Source organism: Siniperca chuatsi, linkage group LG7, assembly GCF_020085105.1.
Source record: "Siniperca chuatsi isolate FFG_IHB_CAS linkage group LG7, ASM2008510v1, whole genome shotgun sequence".
NCBI lineage: Eukaryota > Metazoa > Chordata > Actinopteri > Centrarchiformes > Sinipercidae > Siniperca > Siniperca chuatsi.
This window is the reverse complement of record NC_058048.1, coordinates 25490786-25504762: the sequence shown is the minus strand read 5'-3', so window position 1 is coordinate 25504762 and position 13977 is coordinate 25490786. Positions and strand designations below refer to the sequence as shown.

The 13977-nt window shown below is 36.8% G+C and overlaps 1 protein-coding gene across 1 annotated transcript in view; it reads right to left on the bottom strand.

Moving 5' to 3' along the window:
• Positions 1–12618, bottom strand: part of tenm4 (teneurin transmembrane protein 4) — a 192332-nt gene extending 179714 nt beyond the window's left edge. The window contains exon 1 of the mRNA XM_044203214.1: positions 12281–12618. The gene's annotated coding sequence lies outside the window, so the exon portion shown is untranslated. The remainder of the gene's footprint in view (positions 1–12280) is intronic.
• Between the last annotated feature and the right edge of the window lie 1359 nt (positions 12619–13977).

Here is a 13977-nt window from a genome sequence, read left to right as displayed (position 1 = left end):
AACATTTAGGAGGATCTAGTGGCAGAAATGGAATATAATATTTAGAAGTATATTTTCATTAGTGAATAATCACCTGAAAATATGAATCGTTGTGTTTTCATTACCTTAGAATAAGCCTTTTTTATCCAGATAGGGAGCGGGTCCCCAGAATGGACAAACCAAACACTCGCTGTAAATAGGGCCTTTTTTCGCCCGGTTTCACTGCCACCATAGTTTCTCCTACACTCTTGGGAGGGGAGGATGATGCGAGCAGTATTTAAATGGTAAACTAAAATTTCACTGCTAGATGCCACTAAATCCTACACACTAGACCTTTAAAGCTGAAGCATGAAATTTGCATTTGGATTTTGTAATAAAGGGGCTATTTGCCTGCAGTCCTCAACTTGACTCACATCTGTACTTTTAGCTGAAGCAACAGAAGGTAAAAAAAGATTGCCCTTGCAACAGATTTTTGGCCAAGACAAGTTGGCCACAGCTGAACATGTTCCTGTCAAAAAGCCATTTAGGTTTCAGCAGTTCCTTGTTTTCCTAAAGTTTGATTTTTTTTTATTCAAGAAATAGAGTCTTCATAGACAAGTTCAAAATGGAGGACAAGTTGATGACCATTCAAAGATCCAAAGTTCTCTTCTTTGATTTGAAAGATTATTGTTGGAAAGAAAAGTTCTTCTCTTTTCAAAATACAGTCACTATGCATAAAATATTAACCTCAATAAATTAGCAAATTTGTTGTGATAGAACAGTGTAATGGCTTTAGCAAACCGACACAATCACAGTGAACAGTTAAAGAAATAAAGCAGAAAGAAACACCGAATATTCCTGTGTTTAGAATGTCGACACAATTTCAACATTTGTACATCTGACTAAGGACACAAAGAATGAACCTCAACCAATACATTTTTGAAAAACATAATAGCAACGTGTCTTTTCAGAAACACTGTCCTTGTAACTCAGTATAATCCACAGACCGCACTCATCACAATGATGTAACCTAAAAAAGTGTGCCCTTTGCCTAATCAAGATTTTGTATCTGTGGACCACTACAAGCACCACACTGCAAATGTGGTCAGAATAGAGCAACACATAAACCTAGTTGAACATGGGGTAAGTACAATATACACTGAAACCCAAGAATACTCTGAATGGAGTAATATTTTTTTGCACAAAGACTGAAATCCACAGTTTAGACACAGTTGATAATATCTCTAAACTAGACCACAGTTTAGCGCTCTCTGACGAGGTATCTACAAATGTGGTGGAAAACAAAGATAAAATCCTAAATGGCTGAAACATGTCAGTTCTGCTCTTGACTTAATTTCACTTGTACATACATCACCGACAGAGAATTGCTTCATCCTCCTCATAACATTCTGTATCAAATTCCAAAACATTTTTTTCACTGCTTTTGTTTACTGGATATATAAAGTATATTAGAGATTTCCGTGTGAAACTGCATGCTTGTCTGTGTGGGAGTGCAGGATGTTTGTGTTTATGAGTGAGTGTGTGTCTTTGTGTAGGCGTTCAGTTGGGCGCTCACTGCTTGACTTTAAATCTAGTGACTGTGTGACAGTCAGGCTACGACTGTGATTATGACTGTTAGCTGTTTTTTGTATGATTTAAACTAATAACTTTCATTCTCACACGACTATTATGTAAGCATGACCAGGGTTAAATTACATCAGTGTCAACTGAAAATTTTACAAATGCTGATGTGACAGAATGGTAAAGGACCTGTGTTGTATGAATACTGACTAAATTTATTGACAAGCAATACAGCAATTAAGGCGGGAAGTTGCTCTCTTAAAAGAATTTTTTGCAGAAAATAGTTTTGCTATGGTAAATGATGAAGAAGTGGAAGTTGTTGTTACAGACAAGTTGCTTTATTTGAATATAATTTACAAATAACACAGGTGGTCATCAATTAATGCACTATTGGTGACCAAACCTTTTATTCAAAAAGGTTCTGACGCACTGCACCAGACCACCTTTGTGAATGTGGGCGGACATCACTGATCCTGGTATAAGCAAATTATTATTATCGTCAGGATCCTTCTCTCCCTCCCATAAATATGTTTATATGCATAGTAATGTCATGAGGAAAATAGCATGTTATATTCTTATGTGGATATTACATGATATATGCTTAGGCTTAATTAATCCCCTGTCTGTTTTCTCTCCCACCTCTTGCATGTGACACACGGTAAAGAGTCCAATGGAAAGACACTGCAACATAACACTCATATGCAGACAATTCACTGTTGGTTACTTTCCCTTGTGATACTTATCCTTATTGTTTATTGCTTTTAGATCTATGTATTTAATTAGACTGGATAAAGACAATTGCACAGTTACATTCTTAAAAGAACACTCAAACATTTTGGGGAATGTATTTGTCTGACATCTCACATAGGTCCAGGGTCTATCTTAGCACAAAGTCTGGGAGCAAGTGAAACAGCTTAGCTTATATCAAATGTGAGGAAATATGTCTTTTTTACATGTTGTATCTCGTTAGCTATAAAGCTATCCAAAATTACATTCACTGCATTTTGGTCAGAGAAAAGCTGGCAACTTCACTGTGAGGAGAGGACTTATGAGATGCTGCATGCAGTCACTGCACCCAGCTGTTAGAAAAAATCCAATGCTTCAGTTTGTAAGATAAATGTTCTTATGTCCACAATGTTTTGATTTGTATTTCTACATGTCTTAAATACATGTAAATAGAGTGTTTGGAGATGTTGACAGGAACTGATTAAGCTACACTAACCATGTCCTCATGCTTCCAGTCCTCAGTTAAACTAGGCTGTACTGAAAGCATTTCCCAAGTGTTGGAGTTTTCCTTTGACAAATATGTTCAACCTTTAATGGTGTAAACTATGATGGTACAGACCTGCGTCATAGTTACAAAGGTTTTGTGGAACATCTATGACTAACATCTTTGTCATTTTTGGAAAAGCACCCAAGATCAGAAGACAGCTGTGTGACTGCGGGAGACACAAAACAGCCAGGCAGCATCAGAATGAGGCAGGTCAGAGCCATATGGGTGTATGCGGAGACTACAGCTTAAATCAAATGGACCGCCTTGTTTGAAAGGCTGACTGTGATTAGTGTTTGTTTTGATCTGCTGATGGCCAGGTGACATGGTACGTATGACTTCAGTGTGTAGCTTGAACTAATGTGGTGCTTGTTCCTGTCTAAATGGTGCTCATGTTGCAAAATATAGCCTCTGCTGTGAGGCCGTTCGCTTTTTTCGCCCGGTTTCACTGCCACCATAGTTTCTCCTACACTCTTGGGAGGGGAGGCTGATGCGAGCAGTATTCAAATGGTAAACTGAAATTTCACTGCTAGATGCCACTAAATCCTACACACTAGACCTTTAAAGCTGAAGCATGAAATTTGCATTTGGATTTTGTAATAAAGGGGCTATTTGCCTGCAGTCCTCAACTTGACTCACATCTGTACTTTTAGCTGAAGCAACAGAAGGTAAAAAAAGATTGCCCTTGCAACAGATTTTTGGCCAAGACAAGTTGGCCACAGCTGAACATGTTCCTGTCAAAAAGCCATTTAGGTTTCAGCAGTTCCTTGTTTTCCTAAAGTTTGATTTTTTTTTTCAAGAAATAGAGTCTTCATAGACAAGTTCAAAATGGAGGACAAGTTGATGACCATTCAAAGATCTTCTTTGATTTGAAAGATTACTGTTGGAAAGAAAAGTTCTTCTCTTCTTCTGTTTTTTTTTTCAAAATACAGTCACTATGCAAAATACAAAATGGCAACAATTGAACCCTGCCTCTGCTATGATCCCAGCCGTAAGGATAAGTAATGTGTTGTCAGTTAGTCATTTCTAGCATAGTACAGTACTAAATGGCACAGTTTTGTCCTTTCAATGTTCATCTACAGAGCACAGATGACTGCTTATACAGAGAGCGATCCATTACAACATGCTCCATTCAAGGTCATTTTCAGAACACTTGACTTCAGTGTGCTGATATCCATTTGCATGGCCTATTATGGATGCTATTTGATGTTTTGTATTGCATTATCCTCATCTAGTTTAAACCTAAGGCCATAGCTTCCAAGGTTCTAGTCTGACAACTGCTGATTTCCATTTGTTGTTGGAGCCCAAGCAGTTTTCTGAGATTTGTGACCTCTTCAGTTGTCACTCTAATGAGCATTGCTAATTAAGTTATGAATATCTGCCAGCACTGTTTCTTTTTGAAGAACATTAGGTTCTTTTAACTTGATGTTGACTTAACTTGACTGAAATGAATATGTGACTTAACATTAAAATGGAAACAAATTAGCTATTTATAACACCAGAAAGTTAAAAAAAAGCTTTTTTGTCTCCTCCATTTGAATGACCTACATTTTTTTAAGCTGTTAAGTGTTGATTTGACAAGCATATAACTAACATCTGCATGGCTATACTTCACATCTGCAGGACAATTTACGTGCAAAATGCTTTTGACCTCTCTTGGCATGAGTTAGAATATTGATCTTTTCTTCTTGATAACAACAGGAGTCAGCTGTAATTGATCCAAATCAATTAGAACAGCAAGTTTCCTGATAGCCATTAGGAAACTTCACAGTGTGAAAGCCAATAGTATCTGAGAATGCATTCGTTTACTTGTGTGCACACAGACACAACTCTTAGATGATGCCAAAGCACTTGAATTAATAAATTATCTATAAGGAGGGCTCAGGTCTGAGCACACAGGACGAAATTATTATTTGATGCACCAAATCTGATGCAGAAGATTACAGCAGCACCTGCATATGTATTTCACCATCAGGATGGGTAAGATTATTGTATATATCATATGCTTTTTAATTTAATTTTAAATGTAATATTTCATGAATACTCTAGGAAAGAAAGGACACTAAATTGGGCTCACCAGCACCCCCAGCATTGTCTGGCATGTACATATATAGTCATCTATAAACAGTATATGCCTGGACAAACTTGTCTAACAATATGAGAGGAGAAACAAAAGGAGGATCCAAAGAGGCAAACATAATTGGATATTGCCTGCTGTAAAGTTGCCCTCTATAAAGATCAATACACAAAACATTATTCGAAATATGATCTGAGCAACTGTACTTAACATGAATGACCCCTCTTTCTCCTGAATTGAGAAACAGTTTTCAGCTGATGCTAAAAAAATTAACCAACCAGACGTCTGACCCTTCCAGTATACTGACTAAAAATATCACATTCAACAGCAGATTATTTCAGTAAATTACAGCCATCAATTTCTAGTTTTGTGTCATTCCTTTACAGATCAATGTTTTTGAGGGATATGGAGTGTTTGATTCCCTGTGCAATACTACTGAAATATCCCATGATCCAATTAGGCCACCATTATTTGATATCAAATCATCATTTTTTATTAGAATCTAATTCCTTGAAGCAGGCTTTATTAGATGGTTAGATCTGCAGTAATGCACTCTGTAGGCTACAACATGAAAAAAACAGCCTTTTCTCATTTCTAAAAGCCCAAAAACAAAACCTAGTGATTCACTGCCAGAACAGACATACTCTGTTTATAATGTATCATTGCCAACGACATAAACTGTTTTTGGTACCCTGATTCATCCTTCCCATATGTTAATAAGGTCTGCTAAACATTGTCACACTTACTAATATTATTACTCTTAGTCCTCATATTACTTTGGGTTTACAAGGGATTCCCTGCATTTCAGACTTAAGATTGGCTACAATTTCCCACAATGAAACATTTAACTAAGAAAAATATCGCCCATTCTAGTAGGATCAGTTGAGAACAAGCAACAACTATGTGCCACACAAGCACAGATCATTCCAATGCAGAAGAAGCATTGGAGACAGAGGCAGACCACTACAGACTGTCCATTATCATTGTTTTTGGCTGGTTTCACACATCTTCAGGCACAAAATATGTTTACAGGGTCAATCACCTGCCACCTACTCAGTCTGAGTAATTGGAAATGACAACTGTTACATATTGCATTTCCAGCAGAGAGCAAATTTGGTTAGTGGTTGTGTGCTTCAGTAAATACTTATTGCATCAGCAGGGTCCTTTGCGCTTTACATAAGCAGCTGCTCAAACGACCTCAAGATGCTGTTGCAATGAATTTACATTGCATACTGCGTCTAACGGTAGCCAATGAAAAAGGAGGAAATCTTGACTACATGACATGTGGCAAGCAGGGGCTGTCAGCAAGCCTTCTTTCAAGAAAACTATATCTGCAAAACAAACAGATATAGAAAATTGCACACTGTAAAGTTAAATTTGACTGTTTTTTGACACCCCATGTCCAAGTATGCTACGCTAGCTCCAGCCCACATATGAAATTTAAAAATAAGACTGACCAAACAAAAGAAACAATAAAAAGCTTTATATGGTGCAGAAATAAGGTCTTACATTACATTAAGAGTCTTGATTGCTTTTAAAATACATACGATATGTAAAGAAGAGCAGTCAGTAAAATGGACCGTTGCTGTCATTGTAATGAACTCTAAAGAAGTCCATCAGTCGAATCTGTAAACTGTGAACGATAAAAGCAAATAAATATTTGCAGGAGACTGAGTGTTTCGTAAATAAAGAATGAAGAATTAACAGAATGAAAAATTACAGAGCCATTTGCCTAACATTAAAAAATTACTCTGAGTGAGTAGTTCAACACAGCATTTACGTAAGATTTGGTACACGCTAGTTCAGCTTTTAGAATAATGAAAGCTAATCACAAAGATTGTGTGTCCTTCACTCTGCTCCACTCAAATAACATTAACAGCCTCGGCCAAAGTGAACAGTACTACTACTTGTTTCAATTAGTGCTGAAGTGCCATTAACCAAAGGAATGAGAAGCACTCTCATCAATTTTGGTCCATATGTACTGTAGGGTAAGAATGAAAACATGACTTTATTAATAAGATAATGAAGTTAAATTTATTTGCCAAGTTATCTCTGTGGGAATTGATACATAAACAAAAAGCACAGAGGCAAACAAGATGTTCACGCTCATTGTTTACAGAAACGATGATGTCCAAAACTATTTTTATTACATATGCATTTTCAATTCTCGTGTGAGAGCTTTGCTTAGAAGCTCCTGCCAGCAGAAGTGGGCGTGTTTGAGATGGTTAAGCATGCATGGATTAAACCGTGTCAATCATTTGATGCACTTTAAGTAAACAAGCTGAGACACTATAATAACACCAGTCATGTATTAGGCTATCTTTATGCTGCAGGTTATTTTATATAATAGAACTGAAAATTAAGAAAATTGACTGTAAAGTGGCTGTGTTTCATTAATATATTTAACAGACACGATTAAATGTGGGAGCAAACAAGGGATTCAACATTACAGAACTTAATTTATCATAACATGTCACAAGCTATTTTTATACTAGCATCTCTCCACTGAATTACAGTATGTGCCAGTAATCTGTCAGTGTTGAGAAGCAGAGAACATAATTTCACTGCTCCCAGCCTCCCTGCTGCTCAAAGAAAAGAAAAACATCCTCGTGGCCTGGCTGTCTAAGGCCCATGTCATGTAACTGCCATGCCATGCCTTTGTATCTTCACAAAATGTTTCACCAGTATTTAAAAGGACAAGAGAAGCCATAACAGACGATAGATAAGATGATGTTGATACAGACAGAGGTCACTAAACTGCCCTCACAGATGCCTAGAGGTTAGAGGAATGTGGCCTGAATATCATGTATTTTTAGCTAGGGCCTTTAAATGAATAAATTACACTTAATATCTTGAAATCCGTTTGTCAGAGGGAGCATTTTTCACACTGCAATGATGAAAAATGCGAGATCAAATGAGGACTTTCTAAAGTGGATGAATGATCATTAGCACCTTTGGTGAGCAGAACTAAACGTAAAAGTATATACTGGTATATTCCTCTATTAAAAGTGTAAGAGTCGGTATTTAGTCATTCCATAAAAGTGTGACGGTGCTGCCTGTTTCACCTTTCCCTTCACTTATGCCTGATGAAAATGAACTTTATGACAACAAAAGGACCTTTATGGAATAATTTAAAAAATGGCGGATTGACCACTCAAGATATTACAATGATCAATAGAACAAAAGTTAAACAACTCCTTTTCATTTCGGTTTTGTATATGAAGACAGGGAAAGGATGGTAGGTATTCAAGTATGATTCGTAAGCAATATCAAATGATCCCTGGGATATTGTCAAAAAATAATTTGTAAAGATTTGCTGTCTCAAAACAGCTGTCTAAATATAAGCACAGTTATGTACCACTCATAATAGTGTATGTTATAATGCAGCTTTTAGGTTGGAATAAGGCTGTTGAGATGGAACATATGGAGGGATGTATTACTGTTATTAGAGGATTAATATCTTATCTAATCTTAATATCAGCACAAGATTAATATTAACATCAGTATAATAGAATGAACCAGATCTGAAGGAGGACAAGGTCACAGCAACCTTTTCAGCTGATTTGATGCATATCTAGTTTTTACATCCATGGGTGCAGGGCTGAGTCAAAGACTGGTGTAAAATTTTAACCAGCTGTGTGAAGGGCCAAGCTCCCCTGGTAGAATTCACTGTTTTGTACTAACAGGAAATGATACAAGGCATGTGCCATCAATTTGTTACTTTGAACACGGCTGCTGATTTCAAATTTAAAAATCTAAATAGTAAGCAAAACAGTTTTTGCAATGATTTATTACTTTGTTTTGTTTTTCCAAACTATTGCACAACTCATCATCCACAATTTTGCCACTCCTCTCCTACCCTAAGTAGCTCCTTCATTTCTGTTGTGCACCCAGTTGTGGAACAGCAGTGTCCATCAACACCAAACCCACACTCAAAATGAATAGAGGTGGGACAGAGCTTTATAGTTTCAGTTATAGATTCACTGGAATTAGGATGGAATTTTGTGCTTTTACTTTCATTGACTTGCCTGTATGCTTCACTGTTAAATTTACACAACTGTTAGCAAGAATTGCAACAGACTGTAGAAGCTAATTTTTCATCTTCAAATACTGAGAATGACCTGTCATCACCACCCCACACGCACCAATACACAAATGTACACACATACCCTATTGTCTTACCTTTAACGAATGAAATATGCCTCGCATATTATGGCCCTTTTGTACAGCTTTTCAGTCATTATAGCTATGAACAGTTAGCCTACAGCAGATTGTGCGATGCATACTAAATTGCAAATGCAAATGTTTTCTGTTGTGCTTCTGCATTCCAACAGGCGCTGCTGGTCAAACATAAATGAAAAGAAAACAACTAATTTATGCAAATTTTCACATTGTTAGGAGTCTAATGAATTTTAATGCTGGTTATCAATTCTAGAGCAAGCAATTCACAAAAAAATAAGAGGATTTGCCTTACTAAGCTGCTGTCTGCTGTGCAAGCTATCAGTCGAAGAGGATATTAACAGAGCATGGGGAACCTCTTTAATCATATTTTGTCCAAAGAAACACTACTAAGATCATCTGCTGCATTTCCTTCAAACTTTTAAACTATCCTTAAACCAGTTAATGATTTTGTGTATAATGCATAGGAATTTGACAACTGCATATATAAAACAATTAATGGATTGCCCTTACCATTAAGATGAAATTATATATTAATATAAATTAGTTGACAATAGAAAATATATGATGAAAGGTGAATATTTTTTGTCACCCGCACTAGATTAAATCACCACAATAGATTTAATGGACAAAACAAGAGGGGAAAAAACAAGCATTAAATACAAGAGCTTATTCCCCCTCCTTACATTTTAGCTCTGATGTCTCTGTAGATATAGAACTCTACCCTTTTGAAGAAAGGACTCCCTGAAGCGTGTAAACAAGCAAACAATAAATCATTTTCCAAACAGAAAGTACTGATTACTTGCTTTAATTAACTTCATTTTTTCATCTGCTCGTAAAGGCCACAAGGGAAGTCAAAGTCTTTCTTGTTTACCCAGTAAAGACCAAAAGCATGTACAGACGGAAAATGTGTGTTATGGAGGCCATGGTGCAGTGGTCCAGAATATTTAATGTAAATAAAGCTGCCTACCACTTAATCCCAGAAGGAAATGAAAAGTGACTTAACTGCTGTGGGGGAGGAAAAATGGGCCCTAAAGTTGTGACTATGCATGATTATCAAGTGTGGATGAGGAAATGTATTATTGGCCTGGGGATAGGCTCTATTATTTATGTGGATTAATTATCAGGTTTGCAATGGAATGGATCACTTAATGTTATTGTAATAAACTGGAAAAACACTTATTTAACTTATCAGGATGTGAGGGTAAACTTCATGAACGTACCAATTTTTAAAAGGTGAGGCTTTGTAGACAAAATAAACTCATGACAACGTCCTCACACCATCAATGCTGAGAAAACAGGTAGAGTTTACATAAGAGTGTAGTCATAGCACAAACAAAAATACCTTTTATAGCTCAAAATCTTATTAAAAAGGTCATTTGAGGTAAAGGAATTTTGCCCATTCACTATTAGTCTCTTACTTTAGGTGACCTCTAGCCTTTAATCTGACCACTCTTCCAAATGAAAGACTAAAGGGATATGATGGCCAAGGACAGCAGGCGCAAAAAATTGGGAGGCATAAAAGCATCAAGACAGAAAGAATCCTCATTTAGTGAAAAAACAAGTAGGACTTATTTCAAGCTACAGTAGCTTTTCTCTATGATCTTACAAGCTCAGCAGGTAAATTAAGTTTAGTGACTATATTTTAATTGTTTCATTCCATTCACTCTGAAATGATTTCCATGACAACAGCAGGCATGACCATACATGTGGTGCACTGATTGGTTTTGACTATTTAGCATAATGCAAGGCAGAAACAAATCAGTGAGTGTGGCTAGACATATTTCATGCTGTGATCTAATGGCAGAGCTACTACGCCAATGAGTCACATGTTCAATCTGAGATTTATCTCTCCCTTTTTGTTTGGAGGTTACCCCGCTGAAGCACACTGAGACTCAAATGCTTCTCTTCTTCTTCTGACACAGTACTCACTGTCACTATCTAGTCTCTCCTCCTCGTTTCATCGTTTCAGTTTTATGTTTCCTGAATTGAGCAGTGACGTGGGGGCAACGTCTTTGTTTTGCACTAATGAGGCCAGGACAGCTGATTGTGCTGATATAATAAAAAAAACATGACGTTACTCTTCACTTGATTAATACTGTATGCATTCCTCATCTTGACAACTTCGGGTCGACAAAGAGTTTGTCCTATATTGGTTACGTGGCTATGCAAATAATTGTATTTGTCCTTTTTTGAAAGTGCAGTTTTTCCTAGTGCTATCCTACCCTTTCAAAGAGGAGATGACCTTTTGGCGTATGTAAAGCCATTCATCTGTAGCGCACTGCTCTGACACGAGAGCCGAATGATAATGCATTGATGCTGTCAAGCAGAACCTTTTATATTAAAGTTGAACCACAGAGCAGTGATGATTCAAGGGTCCAAGTTATTTTAAGTTACATTCAAGCCAATGTGGAATTTCATAATACATGTAAGCTGTTAAACAGTCTTGTGTCTGGCAGATAAGTTGAGCTAATTTAAATGGATTCATCACTACAGAGACCTGAAGTGAGGAAAAATTAGAGGCTTCTAAGAGATACTTTTAGAAATTATAGTGTAAATATTGCACTTATATTGTAACTTGTTAACACATTATCAGCTATGCATATCAAGAGAAACTATTGGTTATAGATCCTCGACTCAATTTTGAAATTAAGAGCGCACATGTAATTCCAATTACTTTATTAACCCATTAAGACCTAAGGCGCCCTCTAAAAAAACATTCTAAAACCTAAGGCATTGTTTGAAAACAACCTCCTAAAACCTGAGGGTTTTCTGAAAAACTTGACAGAATTTTAACTAAAACTATAACCTTCAATTCTCAGCCTCTGTAGCAGTTAGAAACATGAAATGAAAACCATTTGAGAGTTTAATCTTTGGCTTTCATTGGAAATTATTGCTTTTGGCCTAATGTTCATTAACAACAAACAAAAAAAAGTGGCAGTGTAAAAAGCAAAGTGGCTGTGTTAGAACATAACTTGCGTTATATACAGTCACTGCTTTCAATAAAACAATGTTGTCAATAACTATATCACAGTTTGTTCAAAGTATACACAGTTTATGCAATCAACCTACTGCTTTGGATGAAAGCATATGACACATTTTTGCTTGTCATAATTTGTTATCATTAATATTACTATTATTATTATCCATCATCATCACACATGAATGTGAAGTGGAGGTTTTCATTTCTTTCTTCGTAACAGGTGTCCACTTACTGCTGGACGGAGTTTCGCTCCTGCTTTGTTCTGCATATGAATTTGTCTCAGTCACAAGTCGCAAACACAGCTCCTCGGTGAAAATTTTGGGAAACACCTGTAAAGGCGTTGCATCGTCAGGCATCCTGAAATCTGGCATCTGAAATCCTCCTCCTCCTCAAACATATCTCCCACCCACTGAGCCTTTGCTAGCAGTCACATCATAATCTGGGTCTGAATCTTCTAATTCATTGTTGTTTTCGTCCGCAAAGTAACTGCTGTACTCGGCATCAGTGTCGCTCCCCTCGCTCAGGTCATCAGCCATTGTCACTGTCTGAAACGCAGTTTTGGAAACTTTTTTGCCTCCACACCTTGCCTCTACCCCCCCCAAATAAATACAAATCCAATAATGCATTTCGCTTTCCACGTGTGTATTTCAACGAATCACGATGCAGTTCATCAGTCACGTGACTTGAAACGACGACATCTTCTAAAACGCACTCTTCTTCTTCTTCGTCTTCTTCGTCTTCTTCTTCGTAAAGTTTTATGGCGGTTGGCAACCAACGTTATAGCGCATTACCGCCACCAACTGGAATGGAGTGTGGATCGGGACTCTGACTATACATTCACTAATGATTAAAAACAAGAAAATTAACTGAGAAAAAACAATTTAAAAAATTCAAAATTAAATAAACACACCATAGTTATATTCTCTTTATCAAATCTGTTCTCCTAAGATAATGAAACAACAATAGATAACACTTCTCTCTAGAACTTCTTTATAAATCAAACTTCATCTTTATTTCTTTAAGGTTCAGTGTCACTTCTCTTCTCTCAGCATCATATTTTGGACAGTAAATCACAACATGTTCTAAAGTTTCTTCTTGATCACAGAATGCACATCTTCCTGTAATATGTTTTCCTATTTTACATAATGTGCTGTTTAATCCTGTGTGCCCGAAACGTAGCCAGGACATTATTGTTTCCTCTTTCCTGGTTCTCCCCGTTTTCCTCATCACACCTACTTTTCTTTGAATGTTGTATAAGCACCTTCCTGTTCTCTCTTCTTCCCACTGCTTCTGCCACCTTTCTTTTAACGTATCCTTAACTGTGATTTTCATTTTCATTTTACTAAGGGCTACAGTAATGTCAATGTGATTCGTTTTTGTGGCTTCTTTTGCACACTTGTCAGCTATTTCATTTCCTTTGATTCCTATATGTGCTGGTATCCATACAAATGTCATATTTAGCCGCATCATTTGAATTAGAGTTTGCTGTATCTCTATTAAGACATCTGGTCTGCTGTCTGAATGGCCGTGTTTCAAGCTGATTAATGATGAGCTGGAATCAGAGCATATTACTGCTCTCAAAGGTCTCACATCTTCAACCCATTGCAATGCTAACAAAATTGCCAGCATCTCCCCTGTATACACCGGTACTCCATCACTGATTTGTTTGCCAATTTTAGTGTTGAAATCTGGAACTATGAATGAAATACCAATTTTGTTAGCTGTGTTCTATATATGTCTGTATTATCTGTGGAGGTAAAATAAGCTCCTTATCTTTTTTGCCAAGCAATGTGAGATCTATATAGGGTCATGGAATATCCAAGGATGTATTACTGGGAGTGGTACTGTTGGACTAATGTTTACTTCAGTTATTCTTAGTTCTTTTGTTTTCTGCTCAATTGTCCATCCAAAACTTTTTGTTTCACTCCT